Source organism: Balaenoptera acutorostrata, chromosome X, assembly GCF_949987535.1.
Source record: "Balaenoptera acutorostrata chromosome X, mBalAcu1.1, whole genome shotgun sequence".
In the NCBI taxonomy this organism is placed as follows: Eukaryota; Metazoa; Chordata; class Mammalia; order Artiodactyla; family Balaenopteridae; genus Balaenoptera; species Balaenoptera acutorostrata.
The window spans coordinates 20755566-20771091 of NC_080085.1; the positions used below are offsets into that span (position 1 = coordinate 20755566).

The 15526-nt window shown below is 40.1% G+C and overlaps 1 non-coding gene across 1 annotated transcript; it reads right to left on the reverse strand.

Moving 5' to 3' along the window:
- Positions 1 to 11974: 11974 nt before the first annotated feature.
- On the reverse strand, positions 11975 to 12080 carry LOC114238277 (U6 spliceosomal RNA). The gene has a single exon (XR_003623668.1). It is a non-coding gene; the product is annotated as a U6 spliceosomal RNA (small nuclear RNA).
- Positions 12081 to 15526: the final 3446 nt, after the last annotated feature.

Sequence of the window (15526 nt, forward strand, 5' to 3'; positions counted from 1 at the left end):
TTAGGGGCTTCCCTGGTGGTGCCGTGGTTGAGAATCCGCCTGCCAATCCAGGGGACACGGGTTCGAGCCCTGGTCTGGGAAGATCCCATATGCCGCGGAGCAACTGAGCCCGTGCGCCACAACTACTGAGCTGGCACTCTAGAGCTCGTGAGCCACAACTGCTGAGCCCACATGCCACAGTTGCTTAAGCCCACGCGCCTAGAGCCCGTGCTCCCCAACAAGAGAAGCCACTGCAGTGAGAAGCCTGCGCACTGCAACGAAGAGTAGCCACTGCTCGCCACAACTAGAGAAAGCCCGCGTGCAGCAACGAAGACCCAACACAACCATAAATAAATTAATTAATTAATTTTTAAAAAACGTGTATTAAATAACTTAATCTGTTTCTTAGTGGGTGTGATAATTTTTGTCAGGAGAAACTTGTTCCTCAAGCTTCTATAAAGCCAGTCCTGCTACTTTCTATAAAATACATTACAGTAGGACTTCCCTGGTGGCACAGTGGTTGAGAATCTGCCTGCCAATGCAGGGGACACGGGTTCGAGCCCTGGTCTGGGAAGATCCCACATGCCATGGAGCAACTAGGCCCGTGAGCCACAACTACTGAGCCTGCGCGTCTGGAGCTTGTGCTCCACAACAAGAGAGGCCCGCACACCGCGATGAAGAGTGGCCCCCGCTTGCCGCAACTGGAGAAAGCCCTCGCACAGAAACGAAGACCCAACACAGCCAAAAATAAATAAATAAATAAATAAAAATACATTACAGTAATATTTATTGATCCATGTGCAGGGTGGTTGTGAGATATTTTACAATATTTACTGTCAAGTCTCATTCAGCAGAGAAATTGTTACTGGAAATAGTACTTTTGGGAAATGTTTTGTCAGGCTGAATTATTTGTTCTATAACATCTTGTGTTGAACCTGAAAGTATTAATAGACAAGTATTCAAAATGAATCTGAGTTTCTTCTTTCATCAATATTAATAATACCATTTCAAGTGGACGTTTGACAACATTTAATTTTTGAGCAGAAATAATAGAAATATAAATGTACTTGTATAATTTTGAAAATTAAATATTTGTTACCAAATATTCAAAAAAAAGGTTGTGAGGACTTCTCTGGCCGTCCAGTGGTTAAGACTCCGTGCTTCCACTGCAGGGGACATGGGTTCAATCCCTGGTTGGGGAACTAAGATCTCTGCATGCCACGCGGTGCAGCCAAAAAAAAAAAAAATCAAAAAACAAAACAAAACAAAACCAAAGAAGTTGATGGTTTAGGTTAGGGACATCTTTATTCATCATAAGTGGTTGTTCAGAGCTTGGACTTTGAATTTCTGTTTAATATGCTAATTAAAAATATGAAGAATCAAAGTGTATTTAACTGTTAAAAAATTTTTTGAAGCATAGATGTGCCTTGTTTGGGGAAATAGCTATTGTTAGTGAGAAGCAAATAATTTGTATGATAATTTTGCCTAAATCAAATTTCTGTTAATTGAATGCTATTCCAAAAATTTATTAGAGAAACTTATACATGAACAAATTTGTTTTAAACCATGAAGTACTATATTAACAGGAAATATTACAGTTTGTAATAACAATTTAAAGGAATCCTAGGGCTAAAAGTATTATGAAGTGATTTCATAGACTTAGTTTACTTAAATGAGCAAGGCCATAAGAGAAAAAAATATGAATGAATAAATGTTCCCATTCAAAGAGAGGAAGAATGGAAAAATAGAAAGGAGAGGAGATCCCTCATTTTCAGTTTTTCATTCACAATTTGGTGTGTAGTCCTCCAGGGGATAGGACCAGTAGTTCCATTATTGGTAAAAATATTAGGATAAAATCCAAGAAATTGAAGAAAACATTGTAATATTAAAATGGAATTGAAAATATTCATGTAAATCCATCATTAAATAGTGTACTAGTTATCTATTGCTACATAGCAATATTTCCACACACTTAGAGGCTTAACACAAGACATTTATTATATCACACTTTCTGTGGGTCAGATGTCTGGGCATAGCTTAACTAGACGCTCTGCTTCAGGGACTAACAAAGCTTCAGTCGAGGTGTCAGCCGAGGCTGTGGTCACATCTGCTTCCAAGCTCACATGGTTGTTGGCAGGTTTATTCATTCCTTGCAGGCTGCTGAATTGAAGGCCTCAGTTTCTTGCTGGCTGTCAGCCAGAGGCTGCACTTAGTTCCTTGCCAAATGGCCTTCTCCATAGGCAGCTTACAACATGGCAGTTGTCTTCTTTAAAGCCAGCAAGGGAGATAGTCTCCTTGTAAGGCTGGCATTAATCATACATACTATAATCATATATATTTGTGTGTGTGTGTGTGTGTGTATGTGTGTAATCATGTGCATCCTGTCACCTTTGGCATATACTACTGACTAGAAGAAAGTCATAGTTCTTCCCACTTTCAGGAGGAGGGGAGCACACAAAAGTATGAACACCAGAAGACAGGGCTCATGGGGGCCACCCTAAAGTCTGTCTGCCACAATATGTGTATTTTTTTTTAGCTCTGTCCATTGAAATGACCTAAAAGCAACGTCACCTCAGTAATCATGAACACCCCCTTGTGCTCAGGTTGTGGCTTCTGAAAAGCCATTCTGCCTTAAAGGGAAGCTGGGTGCTTTTGGAGAAATAGTTTATTCCAGGGCTGGGACACGGAAAGTACAAGGAGAGCTAGGGACATTTTGTTGTGCTAGAAATCCATAAAGTTCTTGAAGATCAATGGGGTTATGTTCCACTGGCCACAGCCATGACATTTAAAACATTGTAAAGACTAATGGTGGCAATTAATTGAAACAAACGGATTCTATGAAAACCCGTGATTTGATAATGATGTTCAAAATAGAGAAAGTCTGAAAAATTTTATTTGTCACCATTTGAGGCAGCTATTAAATCAACTGCTTACTATGAAAATTGGTAGTTAATAGTAAAGAAGTAAGCATCTTATCCTGCCTTTTCAGTAGAATCTGTGTTTCAGGTAACCAAATATCTCCAGTTGATGAGGGAAGCTCTACTTCACAGATGAATGCCAATTAGTAAATGTAGACGAGATGATAGATTTTGAAAAACATCACAAACTTTAATGAAATTATCAGGATCACTATCATCATCATAATGGTTATCAACTGGTGTTAAAATGAATGGATGGCATTGGATGTTTTTAAAATGCAAAAGTGAAATGGTCACTTCCTAGTTTCAGGGCAAAAATATAATTGTAAAATGGAGGGATTACGCAGTCATCACTTTAATCGAGTAATCAATCTTAAGATTATTAATGGATTAACCATATATTATGTGTTTCCTCTGATGCAATTCAATATGAATACCCATCGCCTATAAAATATTCTAGCCAAAAATGTTTAATAAGACTGTTACAGAAAATAACAAATAGAAGAACAAACTAAATAGCACCAAGAGGTAGCAACTAAACAAACCCAGAAGGTGGTATATCCTCAGAACAACTGTAGGACCATCTCTCCAATAGTCAACACTATAACGAAAGGTACCTAATAATTATATGCTATGGGTGGTCCTTGAACAGATCATGATTGGACCAAACAACTGATAAGGACATTTTTGTATTTGGGAAATTTTTAATATAGTCTAGGTATTTGATGAAATGGAAAGACAGAGTTTGTTGACTTAAAAAAAGCAGGTTATAAAATAGCATGTACACTGTGATCCAGTCTTGTAAAAAATACATACACACACACATATAATAGTATAGGAAAAGATCTCGAAGTACAGGTACTAAGGTGTTAACAATGGTGGATCTCTGTTTTGGTTGGCGGGGGAGGGGTTGTTTATGAATTTCCTATTGTTGCTGAAACAAATTACCACAGATGAGTAGCTTAAAACAATACAAATTTATTCTCTCACAGGTTTGGAGGCCAGAAGTATAAAATGAGTCTTATGGGACTAAAATCAAGGTGTCTGCGAGGCTGGTTCCTTTTGGAGTCTCAAGGGGAGAATCCATTCCTTGCCTCTTCCAGCTTCTAGAGGCTCCTAGAATTCCGTGGCTCTGACTGCACATCACTCAGTATCTGTTTCTATCATCACATCACCTTCTCTGCCTTCTGATCCTCCTGCTTCCCTTTTATAAGAACCCTTGTGATTACATTGGGCCCACATGGATCATCCAGGATCATCTCTCCATGAAGATCCTTCACTTAGGGACTTCCCTGGTGGCACTCAGTGCAGGGGGCCCGGGTTTGATCCCTGGTCAGGGAAATAGATCCCACATGCATGCTGCAACTAAGAGTTTGCATGCCACATCTAAGGAGCCCACAAGCCACAACTAAGGAGCCCATCTGCTGCAACTAAGATCTGGTGCAACCAAATGATAAATAAATAAATACATAAATAATAATAATAATAAAAGATCGGAACTTCCCTGGTGGCGCAGTGGTTAAGAATCCATCTGCCAATGCAGGGGACACAGGTTCGATCCCTGGACCGGGAAGATCCCACATGCCACGGAGCAACTAAGCCCATGTGCCACAACTACTGAGCCTGCGCTCTAGAGCACGCAAGCCACAACTACTGAGCCTGCGTGCCACAACTACTGAAGCCTGTGTGCCCTAGAGCCAATGCACTGCAACTACTGAGCCTGCATGTTGCAACTACTGAAGCCTGCATGTCTAGAGCCCGTGTTCTGCAACAAGAGAAGCCACCACAATGAGAAGCCCGCACACCGGGCTGCACCCAACACAGCCAAAAAGAAAGAAATAAAATATACATAAATTTATTTTAAAAAATTTATAAAAAGATCCTTCACTTAATCACATCTTTAAAGATTTATTGGAGGGAGGAACCAAGATGGCAGAGTAGAAGGACGTGCTCTCACTCCCTCTTGTGAGAACACCAGAATCACAACTAGCTGCTGGACAATCATCGACAGGAAGACACTGGAACTCACCGAAAAAGGTACCCCACATCCAAAGACAAAGGAGAAGCCACAATGAGATGGTAGGAGGGGCGCAGTCACAGTAAAATCAAATCCCATAACTGCTGGGTGGGTGACTCACAGACTGGAGAACACTTATACCACAGAAGTCCACCCACTGGAGTGAAGGTTCTGAGCCCCACATAGGGCTTCCCAACCTGCGGGTCCAGCAATGGGAGGAGGAATTCCTAGAGAATCAGACTTTGAAGGCTAGTGGGATTTGATTGCAGGACTTGGACAGGACTGGGGGAAACAGAGACTCCACTCTTGGAGGGCACACACAAAGTAGTGTGTGCATTGGGACCCAGGGGAAGGAGCGGTGACCCCAGGGGAGACTGAACTAGACCTACCTGCTAGTGTTGGAGGGTCTCCTGCAGAGGTGGGGGGTGGCTCTGTTTCACCATGGGGACAAGGACACTGGCAGCAGAAGTTCTGGGAAGTACTCCGGGGCGTGAGCCCTCCCAGAGTCTGCCATCAGCCTCACCAAAGAGCCCGGGTAGGCTCCAGTGTTGGGTCGCCTCAGGCCAAACAACCAACAGGGAGGGAACCCAGCCCCACCCATCAGCAGACAAGCGGATTAAAGTTTTACTGAGCTCTGCCCACCAGAGAAACAGTCAGCTCTACCCACCACCAGTCCCTCCCATCAGGAAACTTACACAAGCCTCTTAGATAGCCTCATCCACCAGAGGGCAGACAGCAGAAGCAAGAAGAACTACAATCCTACAGCCTGTGGAACAAAAACCACATTCACAGAAAGATAGACAAGATGAAAAGGCAGAGGGCTATGTACCAGATGAAGGAACAAGATAAAACCCCAGAAAAACTAAATGAGGTGGAGATAGGCGATCTTCCAGAAAAAGAATTCAGAATAATGATAGTGAAGATGATCCAGGACCTCGGAAAAAGAATGGAGGCAAAGATCGAGAAGATACAAGAAATATTTAACAAAGACCTAGAAGAATTAAAGAACAAACAAACAGAGATGAAAAATACAATAACTGAAATGAAAACTACACTAGAAGGAATCAATAGCAGAATAACTGAGGCAGAAGAACGGATAAGTGACCTGGAAGACAGAATGGTGGAATTCACTGCTGTGGAACAGAATAAAGAAAAAAGAATGAAAAGAAATGAAGACAGCCTAAGAGACCTCTGGGACAACATGAAACGCAACAACATTCGCATTATAGGGGTCCCAGAAGGAGAAGAGAGAGAGAGGACCAGAGAAAATATTTGAAGAGATTATAGTCAAAAACTTCCCTAACACGGGAAAGGAAATAGCCACCCAAGTCCAGGAAGCGCAGTGAGTCCCATACAGGATAAACACAAGGAGAAACATGCCGAGACACATAATAATCAAATTGGCCAAAATTAAAGACAAAGAAAATTTATTGAAAGCAGCAAGGGAAAAACAACAAATAACATACAAGGAAACTCCCATGAGGTTAACAGCTGATTTCTCAGCAGAAACTCTACAAGCCAGAGGGAGTGTCATGATATACTTAAAGTGATGAAAGGGAAGAACCTACAACCAAGATTACTCTACCCAGCAAGGATCTCATTCAGATTCGATGGAGAAATCAAAAGCTTTACAGACAAGCAAAAGCTACGAGAATTCAGCACCACCAAACCAGCTCTACAACAAATGCTAAAGGAATTTCTCTAAGTGGGAAACACAAGAGAAGAAAAGAACCTACAAAAACAAACCCCCAAAAAAAGAAAAAGAAAAAAAACCCCAAAAAAACCCAAAACAAAAACAATTAAGAAAATGCTCATAGGAACATACATATCGATAATTACCTTAAACGTGAATGGATTAAATGCTCCAACCAAAAGACACAGGCTTGCTGAATGGATACAAAAACAAGACCCATAACTATGCTGTCTACAAGAGACCCACTTCAGACCTAGGGACACATACAGACTGAAAGTGAGGGGATGGAAAAAGATATTCCATGCAAATGGAAATCAAAAGAAAGCTGGAGTAGCAATACTCATATCAGATAAAATAAACCTTAAAATAAAGAATGTTACAAGGACAAGGAAGTACACTACATAATGATCGAGGGATCAATCCAAGAAGAAGGTAAAACAATTATAAATATATATGCACCCAACATAGGAGCACCTCAATACATAAGGCAACTGCTAACAGCTATAAAAGAGGAAATCGACAGTATCACAATAACAGTGGGGGACTTTAATACCTCACTTACACCAATGGACAGATCATCCAAACAGAAAATTAATAAGGAAACAGAAGCTTTAAATGACACAATAGACCAGATAGATTTAATTGATATTTATAGGACAATCCATCCAAAAACAGCAGATTACACTTTCTTCTCAAGTGCGCATGGAACATTCTCCAGGATAGATCACATCTTGGGTCACAAATCAAGCCTCAGTAAATTTAAGAAAATTGAAATCATATCAAGCATCTTTTCTGACCACAACACTATGAGATTAGAAATGAATTACAGGGAAAAAAACTTAAAAAACACAAACACATGGAGGCTAAACAATACGTTACTAAATCACCAAGAGGTCACTGAAGAAATCAAAGAGGAAATCAAAAAATGCCTAGAGACAAATGACAATGAAAACACGATGATCCAAAACCTATGGGATGCAGCGAAAGCAGTTCTAAGAGGGAAGTTTATAGCTTTACAAGCCTACCTCAAGAAACTAGAAAAATCTCGAACAATCTAACCTTACACCTAAAGGAACTAGAGAAAGAAGAACAAACAAAACCCAAAGTTAGCAGAAGGAAAGAAATCATAACGATCAGAGCAGAAATAAATGAAATAGAAACAAAGAAAACAATAGCAAAGATCAATAAAACTAAAAGCTGGTTCTTTGAGAAGATAAACAAAATTGATAAACCATTAGCTAGACTTGTCAAGAAAAAGAGGGAGAGGACTCAAATCAATAAAATTAGAAAAGAAAAAGGAGAAGTTACAAGAGACACCGCAGAAATACAAAGCATCCTAAGAGACTACTACAAGCAACTCTATGCCAATAAAATGGACAACCTGGAAGAAATGGACAAATTCTTAGACAGGTATAACCTTCCAAGACTAAACCAGGAAGAAATAGAAAATATGAACAGAACAATCACAAATAATGAAATTGAAACTGTGATTAAAAATCTTCCAACAAACAAAAGTCCAGGACCAGATGGCTTCACAGGTGAATTCTATCAAACATTTAGAGAAGAGCTAACACCCATCCTTCTCAAACTCTACCAAAAAATTGTAGAGGAAGGAACACTCCCAAACTCATTCTATGAGGCCACCATCACCCTGATACCAAAACCAGACAAAGATACTACATAAAAAGAAAATTACAGACCAATATCACTCATGAATATAGATGCAAAAATCCTCAACAAAATACTAGCAAACAGAATCCAACAACACATTAGGAGGATCATACACCATGATCACGTGGGATTTATCCCAGGGATGCAAGGATTCTTCAATATACACAAATCAGTCAATGTGATACACCATATTAACAAATTGAAAAGGAAAAACCATATGATCATCTCAATAGATGCAGAAAAAGCTTTTGACAAAATTCAACACCCATTTATGACAAAAACTCTCCAGAAAGTGGGCATAGAGGGAACCTACCTCAACATAATAAAGGCCATATATGACAAACCCACAGCAAACATCATTCTCAATGGTGAAAAACTGAAAGCATTTCCTCTAAGATCAGGAACAAGACAAGGATGTCCACTCTCGCCCCTATTATTCAACACAGTTTTGGAAGTCCTAGCCACGGCAATCAGAGAAGAAAAAGAAATAAAAGGAATACAAGTTGGAAAAGAAGAAGTAAAACTGTCACTTTTTGCAGATGACATGATACTATACATAGAGAATCCTAAAGATGCCACGAGAAAACTACTAGAGCTAATCAATGAATATGGTAAAGTTGCAGGATACAAAATTAATGCACAGAAATCTCTTGCATTCCTATACACTAATGATGAAAAATCTGAAAGGGAAATTAAGGAAACACTCCCATATACCATTGCAACAAAAAGAATAAAATACCTAGGAATAAACCTACCTAGGGAGACAAAAGACCTGTATGCAGAAAACTATAAGACACTGATGAAAGAAATTAAAGATGACACAGATGGAGAGATATACCATGTTCTTGGATTGGAAGAATCAATTCTGTGAAAATGACTATACTACCCAAAGCAACCTACAGATTCAATGCAATCCCTATCAAATTACCAATGGCACTTTTTACGGAACTAGAACGAAGAATCTTAAAATTTGTATGGAGACACAAAAGACCCCGAATAGCCAAAGCAGTCTTGAAGGAAAAAAAACGGAGCTGGAGGAATCAGACTCCCTGACTTCAGACTATACTACAAAGCTACAGTAGCCAAGGCAATATTGTACTGGCACAAAACCAGAAATATAGATCAATGGAACAGGATAGAAAGCCCAGAGATAAACCCATGCACCTATGGTCAACTAATCTATGACAAAGGAGGCAAGGATATACAATGGAGAAAAGACAGTCTCTTCAATAAGTGGTGCTGGGAAAACTGGACAGCTATTTGTAAAAGAATGAAATTAGAACATTTCCTAACACCATACACAAAAATAAGCTCAAAATGCATTCGAGACCTAAATGTAAGACTGGACACTATAAAACTCTTAGAGGAAAACATAGGAAGAACACTCTATGACATAAATCACAGCAAGATCTTTTTTGATCCACCTCCTAGAGTAATGGAAATAAAAACAAAAATAAACAAATGGGACCTAATGAAACTTAAAAGCTTTTGCACAGCAAAGGAAACCATAAACAAGACGAAAAGACAACCCTCAGAATGGGAGAAAATATTTGCAAACGAATCAAGAGACAAAGGATTAATCTCCAAAATATATAAACAGCTCATGCAGCTCAATATTAAAGAAACAAACAACCCAATCAAAAAGTGGGCAGAAGACCTAAATAGACATGTCTCCAAAGAAGGCATACAGATGGCCAAGAAACACACGAAAAGCTGCTCAACATCACTAATTATTAGAGAAATGCAAATCAAAACTACAATGAGGTATCACCTCACACCAGTTAGAATGGGCATCATCAGAAAATCTACAAACAACAAATGCTGGAGAGGGTGTGGAGAAAAGGGAACCCTCTTGCACTGTTGGTGGGAATGTAAATTGATACAGCCACTATGGAGAACAATATGGAGGTTCCTTAAAAAACTAAAAATAGAATTACCATATGATCCAGCAATCCCACTACTGGGCATATGCCCAGAGAAAACCATTATTCAAAAAGACACATGCACCCCAATGTTCATTGCAGCACTATTTACAGTAGCCAGGTCATGGAAGCAACCTAAATGCCCATTGACAGACGAATGGATAAAGAAGGTGTGGTACATATATACAATGGAATATTACTCAGCCATAAAAAGGAACGAAATTGGGTCATTTGTTGAGACGTGGATGGATCTAGAGACTGTCATACAGAGTGAAGTAAGTCAGAAAGAGAAAAACAAATATCGTATATTAACGCATGTGTGTGGCACCTAGAAAAACGGTACAGATGAACCGGTTTGCAGGGCAGAATTTGAGACACAGATGTAGAGAACAAACGTATGGACATCAAGGGGGGAAAGCCGCGGTGGGTTGGGGTTGGTGGTGTGATGAATTGGGCGATTTGGATTGAGATGTATACACTGATGTGTATAAAATTGAGACTAGTAAGAACCTGCTGTATAAAAAAATAAATAAAGTTCAAAAAAAAGATTAATTAATTAATTAATTATTTTATTTCTTTTTGGCTGCGTTGGGTCTTCGTTGTGGCTCCCGAGATCTTCGTTGAGGCACGTGGGATCTTTCATTGTGGCACGTGGGCTCTTCGTTGTGGTGTGCAGGCTTCTCTCTAGTTGTGGCATGTGGGATTCTCTCTAGTTGTGGTGTGTGGGCTCTCTAGTTGTGGTGCATGGCTTCCAGAGCGCATGGGCTCTGTAGTTTGCGGCACGCGTGCTCTAGATGAGGCACAAGAGCTCAGTAGTTGTGGCGTGTGGGCTTAGTTGCCCTGCGGCATGTGGGAACTTAGTTTCCTCACCAGGGATAGAACACACATCCCCTGCGTTGGAAGGTGGATTCTTTACCACTGGACCACCGTGGGAGTCCCTAGTCACATCTTTAGAATCCCTTTTGCCATGTAAATGGTTCCAGGGATTAGGTCGTGGACATCTTTGAGGGGGGCCATTATTCTGTCTACCACAGAATATTATGTTTTTACTTTTTATTTTTGTCTATTTTATAATTTTATATAATGTGTATGTGTTACCTAAAATGTGTAAGTTAAAATTAGAAAAATGTTATAGTTTAATTTCAAGTGACATGAAATGTGGTTATTTATAAACTTTACCTGGCTCCATGTGAAGCTTGAGCTTCGCATCCAGTTATTTTCTTACTTTTTATTTATATTAAATCATAAAATTCAAATTCACAGTATGTTGCTAGAAATGGCAGCAAGTGTTTGGTAGCTGGGTCAGAGACTTTTGTATATTGGATTGAACAAGGACCTATGAATTGAAAAGTCATTTCTTCCATTTATTGTCTCCCCCAGCCGCTAAGGGGATGAAGTATCAGACTCAAATTCTGTAAGGATAAATGTTTCACCTTAGGAGAGTGGGTCTCAGTGGGGGCAGTACCACCAAGGGTATGCTTTGAAAACACGTGGGGCTATTTTTGTTGTTACAGTGATTGACAGGAATCCCCTGGCAGGAATCTCCTGGCAGGAATCTCCTGGCAGTTAGAGGGCAGGGGCCAAGAATGTCATATGTTCTTCAATGCATGTGACATTCACAGGGATGAACTTTTCTACACCTTACATAATTTTCAAATGTCGCTCTAGCCAGTCGTGTGTATCAGAAACCTATCTGTGATTGTCTCAGCCTAAGCCTAACCTCATTTTACATGTAAAGTCAAAGTACTTTTTTCTTTTTCTAAAGTTTACTTTTAAAAATATGAGACGCTTCCACAAATGTGCATGTCATTCTGGTTCAGGGGCCATGCTAATCTTCTCTGTATAATTCCAATTTTAGTATATTGCTGCCGAAGCGAGCATAACTCAGAGTATTTTCTGAACAGTTTTAATATCCTGGAATTTTCCAGGAACGGAACTACTGTGTAAATTGAAAGGAGTGTGTGTTGTTTTGTTTGGAATGTTACCAAGAATGGTTTAATGTTTTAGAAAATCACACCAATGACATCAATGCCATTTATGGGCTGTGCTGGATATCTTCCATTTGCCCTTCGAGATTCACTCCGCCCTCTCTACCTCCCCTGGCCCTGGGAAGGGATTGTATCAACAGGTTTCCTAGCCCTCTAGCTTCTGGGTGGGTTCACTCATTGGAAAGCATGGGCAGGAGATCTGGAAGGTAAAAGGAGAGCGAGGTATGCTACTTGAAATGACCGTCAGGAACTAGGTGTTATCTGATCCATGGAAACATAAAGTTGGATGTGACAGCGGTATTCTGTTTGAAAATGATAACGTTATATATACGATTGAGTCCAAGCTAGTCAGAAGGCACAAGTAAACTGCCTGAAGAGGTGTTTTCAACTCCTACGGTACTTGCTCCTACCGATTTACTTCTCACTTAATCCACATTTATGGCTTCCCAGAGAGTTCTCTATGACTGGTTAACAGAGAAAAAGCACAGGCCTGGATTTTGCAGTTTGCTGGAACCAGCTAAAGGCAGGAGGTAGCTGCATTCTAGCCTCTATTTTACCACTGAAAAATAGTGGTAAAAGAAAATATTCTTGGGACAAAACTTTGGGCAGTACATCTTATTGTTCACTTCATGTGGAAGGAGAGATGGCCTCTTTTCTCTCTGGGTATAATATTATTGGGAGATACAATCTAACACAGCCCAGAGTATCCCTGCTTGTTCTTGTTTTATATGCCAAGAATGCAAGGCCCTGACCACTTTACCTGGCTCATTTCTCAGGGCTGTGTTTGCAGGGAGCTGTCTTGAGGGATGAGGTGATATTTCCTTCTGGGATAAAGAGCAGGCTTGCTGTAAAAGATGTGAATTTCCCAAGGCCAGTATCCTTCGGCTGCGATGCAGACGTGCATTGTGTACACCTGGCCCCTCTGCACGGCCCCCTGTTGGACCTGGGGGTGTGGGGAAGCCACAGAAATATGCTGATGGCGCTCGCACTGCTTACTGTGCTGCTGGCGTCCAGGACATAGTAACAGGCTAACTTGTGAGCTTGTAAGTAGGAGAAAATCCCATACGCTGACAAATATCTGTTACACACTTTGAGGTTGGTTTTACAAACCTTTTGCATATTACATGACTTGAACCTGATTTCACATTGAGGGGTGCAACTCAGAGTTCTTCCTCTGTAGTTTTGGTCCCTTAAGGAAAAATATTGCCACTTTTATGTTTGAATGGCTTATTTTTTTTTCTCTATTCAGGCAAAACTCCCCTGGCAGAAGTGTCACTGCATATCTGTTGGAAAAAACAGGTAAATTTTAATGACTTCATGAAACTATTTGACAAAGTTTCATAGCAAACAATACTAAGGACTAGGGGTGGGTAACATTACATGCTCCTATTCCAGTTGTTTGTAATTCTATTTTGCCCCTTTCCTTTCCATAGTAAGTTTTAATCTTCTTAGAACTGTCCTTATTTCTCACAGTTCTAAATAATGGAATTTCATCATTTAGTCTGAAAAACCACAGGCCCTTTCTAATTGCTGGTGTAAGAAATCCCAGCAACAGAATAAGAAGATGATATTCTGGTTTCTTAAAATGTCCTTGATAATGTTATTTCTAACAAAGGGGACTTGTTAGACATCTGGAACTGAGAACATATGGCTTGTTCTGTGAATGTAACCTTGGCCTTAAAAAGCCTGTAATTCTTTTTGTTTCTATTATTTAGTAATATGTTTCCCTGGTAATGATATTTAAATCGGCATCTCCATGGCCTAAAAGCTATGAATACCTATGATTTGTCTTTTTAATATTTATTTTATTTATTTATTTTCCTTATGTTTTTGGCTGCGTCGGGTCTTAGTTGTGGCACACCGGATCTTTTTGTTACCGCGCAGTCTCTTCGTTGCAGTGCGCGGTCTTCTCTCTAGTTGTGGCGTGCAGGTTTTCTCTGTCTAGTGGCGAACGGGCTCCAGGGCGCATGGGCTCTATAGTTTGCGACGCGCGGGCTCTCCCATTGAGGCGTGAGACCTCAATAGTTGTGGCGCGCGGGCTTAGTTGCCCCGCGGCATGTGGGATCTTAGTTCTCCGGCCAGGGATCGAACCCACGTCCCTTGCGTTGGAAGGCGGATTCTTTACCACTGAACTACCAGGGAAGTCCCTTATGAGTTGTCTTTCATAGCCAAGTGAAATGAAAATTTATGTACACACAAAAACTTGTATGCAAATGTTTATAGAATCTTTATCAAAAACTGGAAACAACCAGATGTCCTTCAACAGGTGAGTGGATAAACAAACTGGTACATGCATACAACGGAATACTAGTCAATCATAAGAAGGAAAGATCTATTGATTCACTCAATAACATGAATGAATCATTTTTTTAAGTAGTAAAATATGCATAACATAAGCATGGACGAATCTTAAATGCATTTTGCCAAGCGAAAAAAGCCAGACCCCAAAGACCCAAAAGTATTGTATGGTTCTATTCATATGGCATTTTGAAAAAGGCAAGACTAAAGATATGTGTATTAGTTTCCTATTGCTGCTATAAAAAATTACCACAAGTTTATTCTCTTACAATTCTGGAGGCCAGAAATCTGAAATCAGTTTAACTAGGCTAAATAAAGTCAAGGTAGGGCTGGTTTCTTCTTGAACCTCTAGGGGAGAATTTATTTTCCATGACTTTTCTACCTTCTGGAGGCCACCTGTATTCCTTAGCTTGTGACTCCTTCCTCACATCACTCCAACCTCTTGCTTCCATCCTTATGTCTCGTACTACCTCCTTTGACTTTCTTGCTGCCCTCTTTAAGGACCCTTGTGATTACATTTAGGACCCACCTGGATAATCACATCTGCAAAATCCCCTTTGCCATATGATATAATATTCAACCGTTGTGGGGATTAGGACATGGCTATCTTTCCATATCACTATTTAGTTTACAACAGGACTAGGAAAGCAGATCAGTGGCTGCCAGGGATTGGGGGAGAGGGAAGGATTGAGTATGTAATGGGCTGCGCAAGGGGTAGTGGATACATGACTCTACAATTGTCAAAACCTGTAGAATGGTACGCCACCAAGAATGAACTTTACTGTATGCAAATTTTTAAAAATCACTTTGGTTGTTAATGATCTCAGAGTGTGACAAAATAATTTAATTTTATTAAAAATGTATGACAACTTCACTAAAGAGGGTAGGGGGAAAAGTTGCTAAGAAACTGAAAAACAGTGTTTTCAAGCTCACGGATACAGAGAACAGACTGGTGGTTCCCAGAGGCGAGGGGTGAGGGAGGAGTGAGTGAAATGGGTGAAGGGGGTCAAAAGGTATAAACTTCCAGTTACAAATAAACA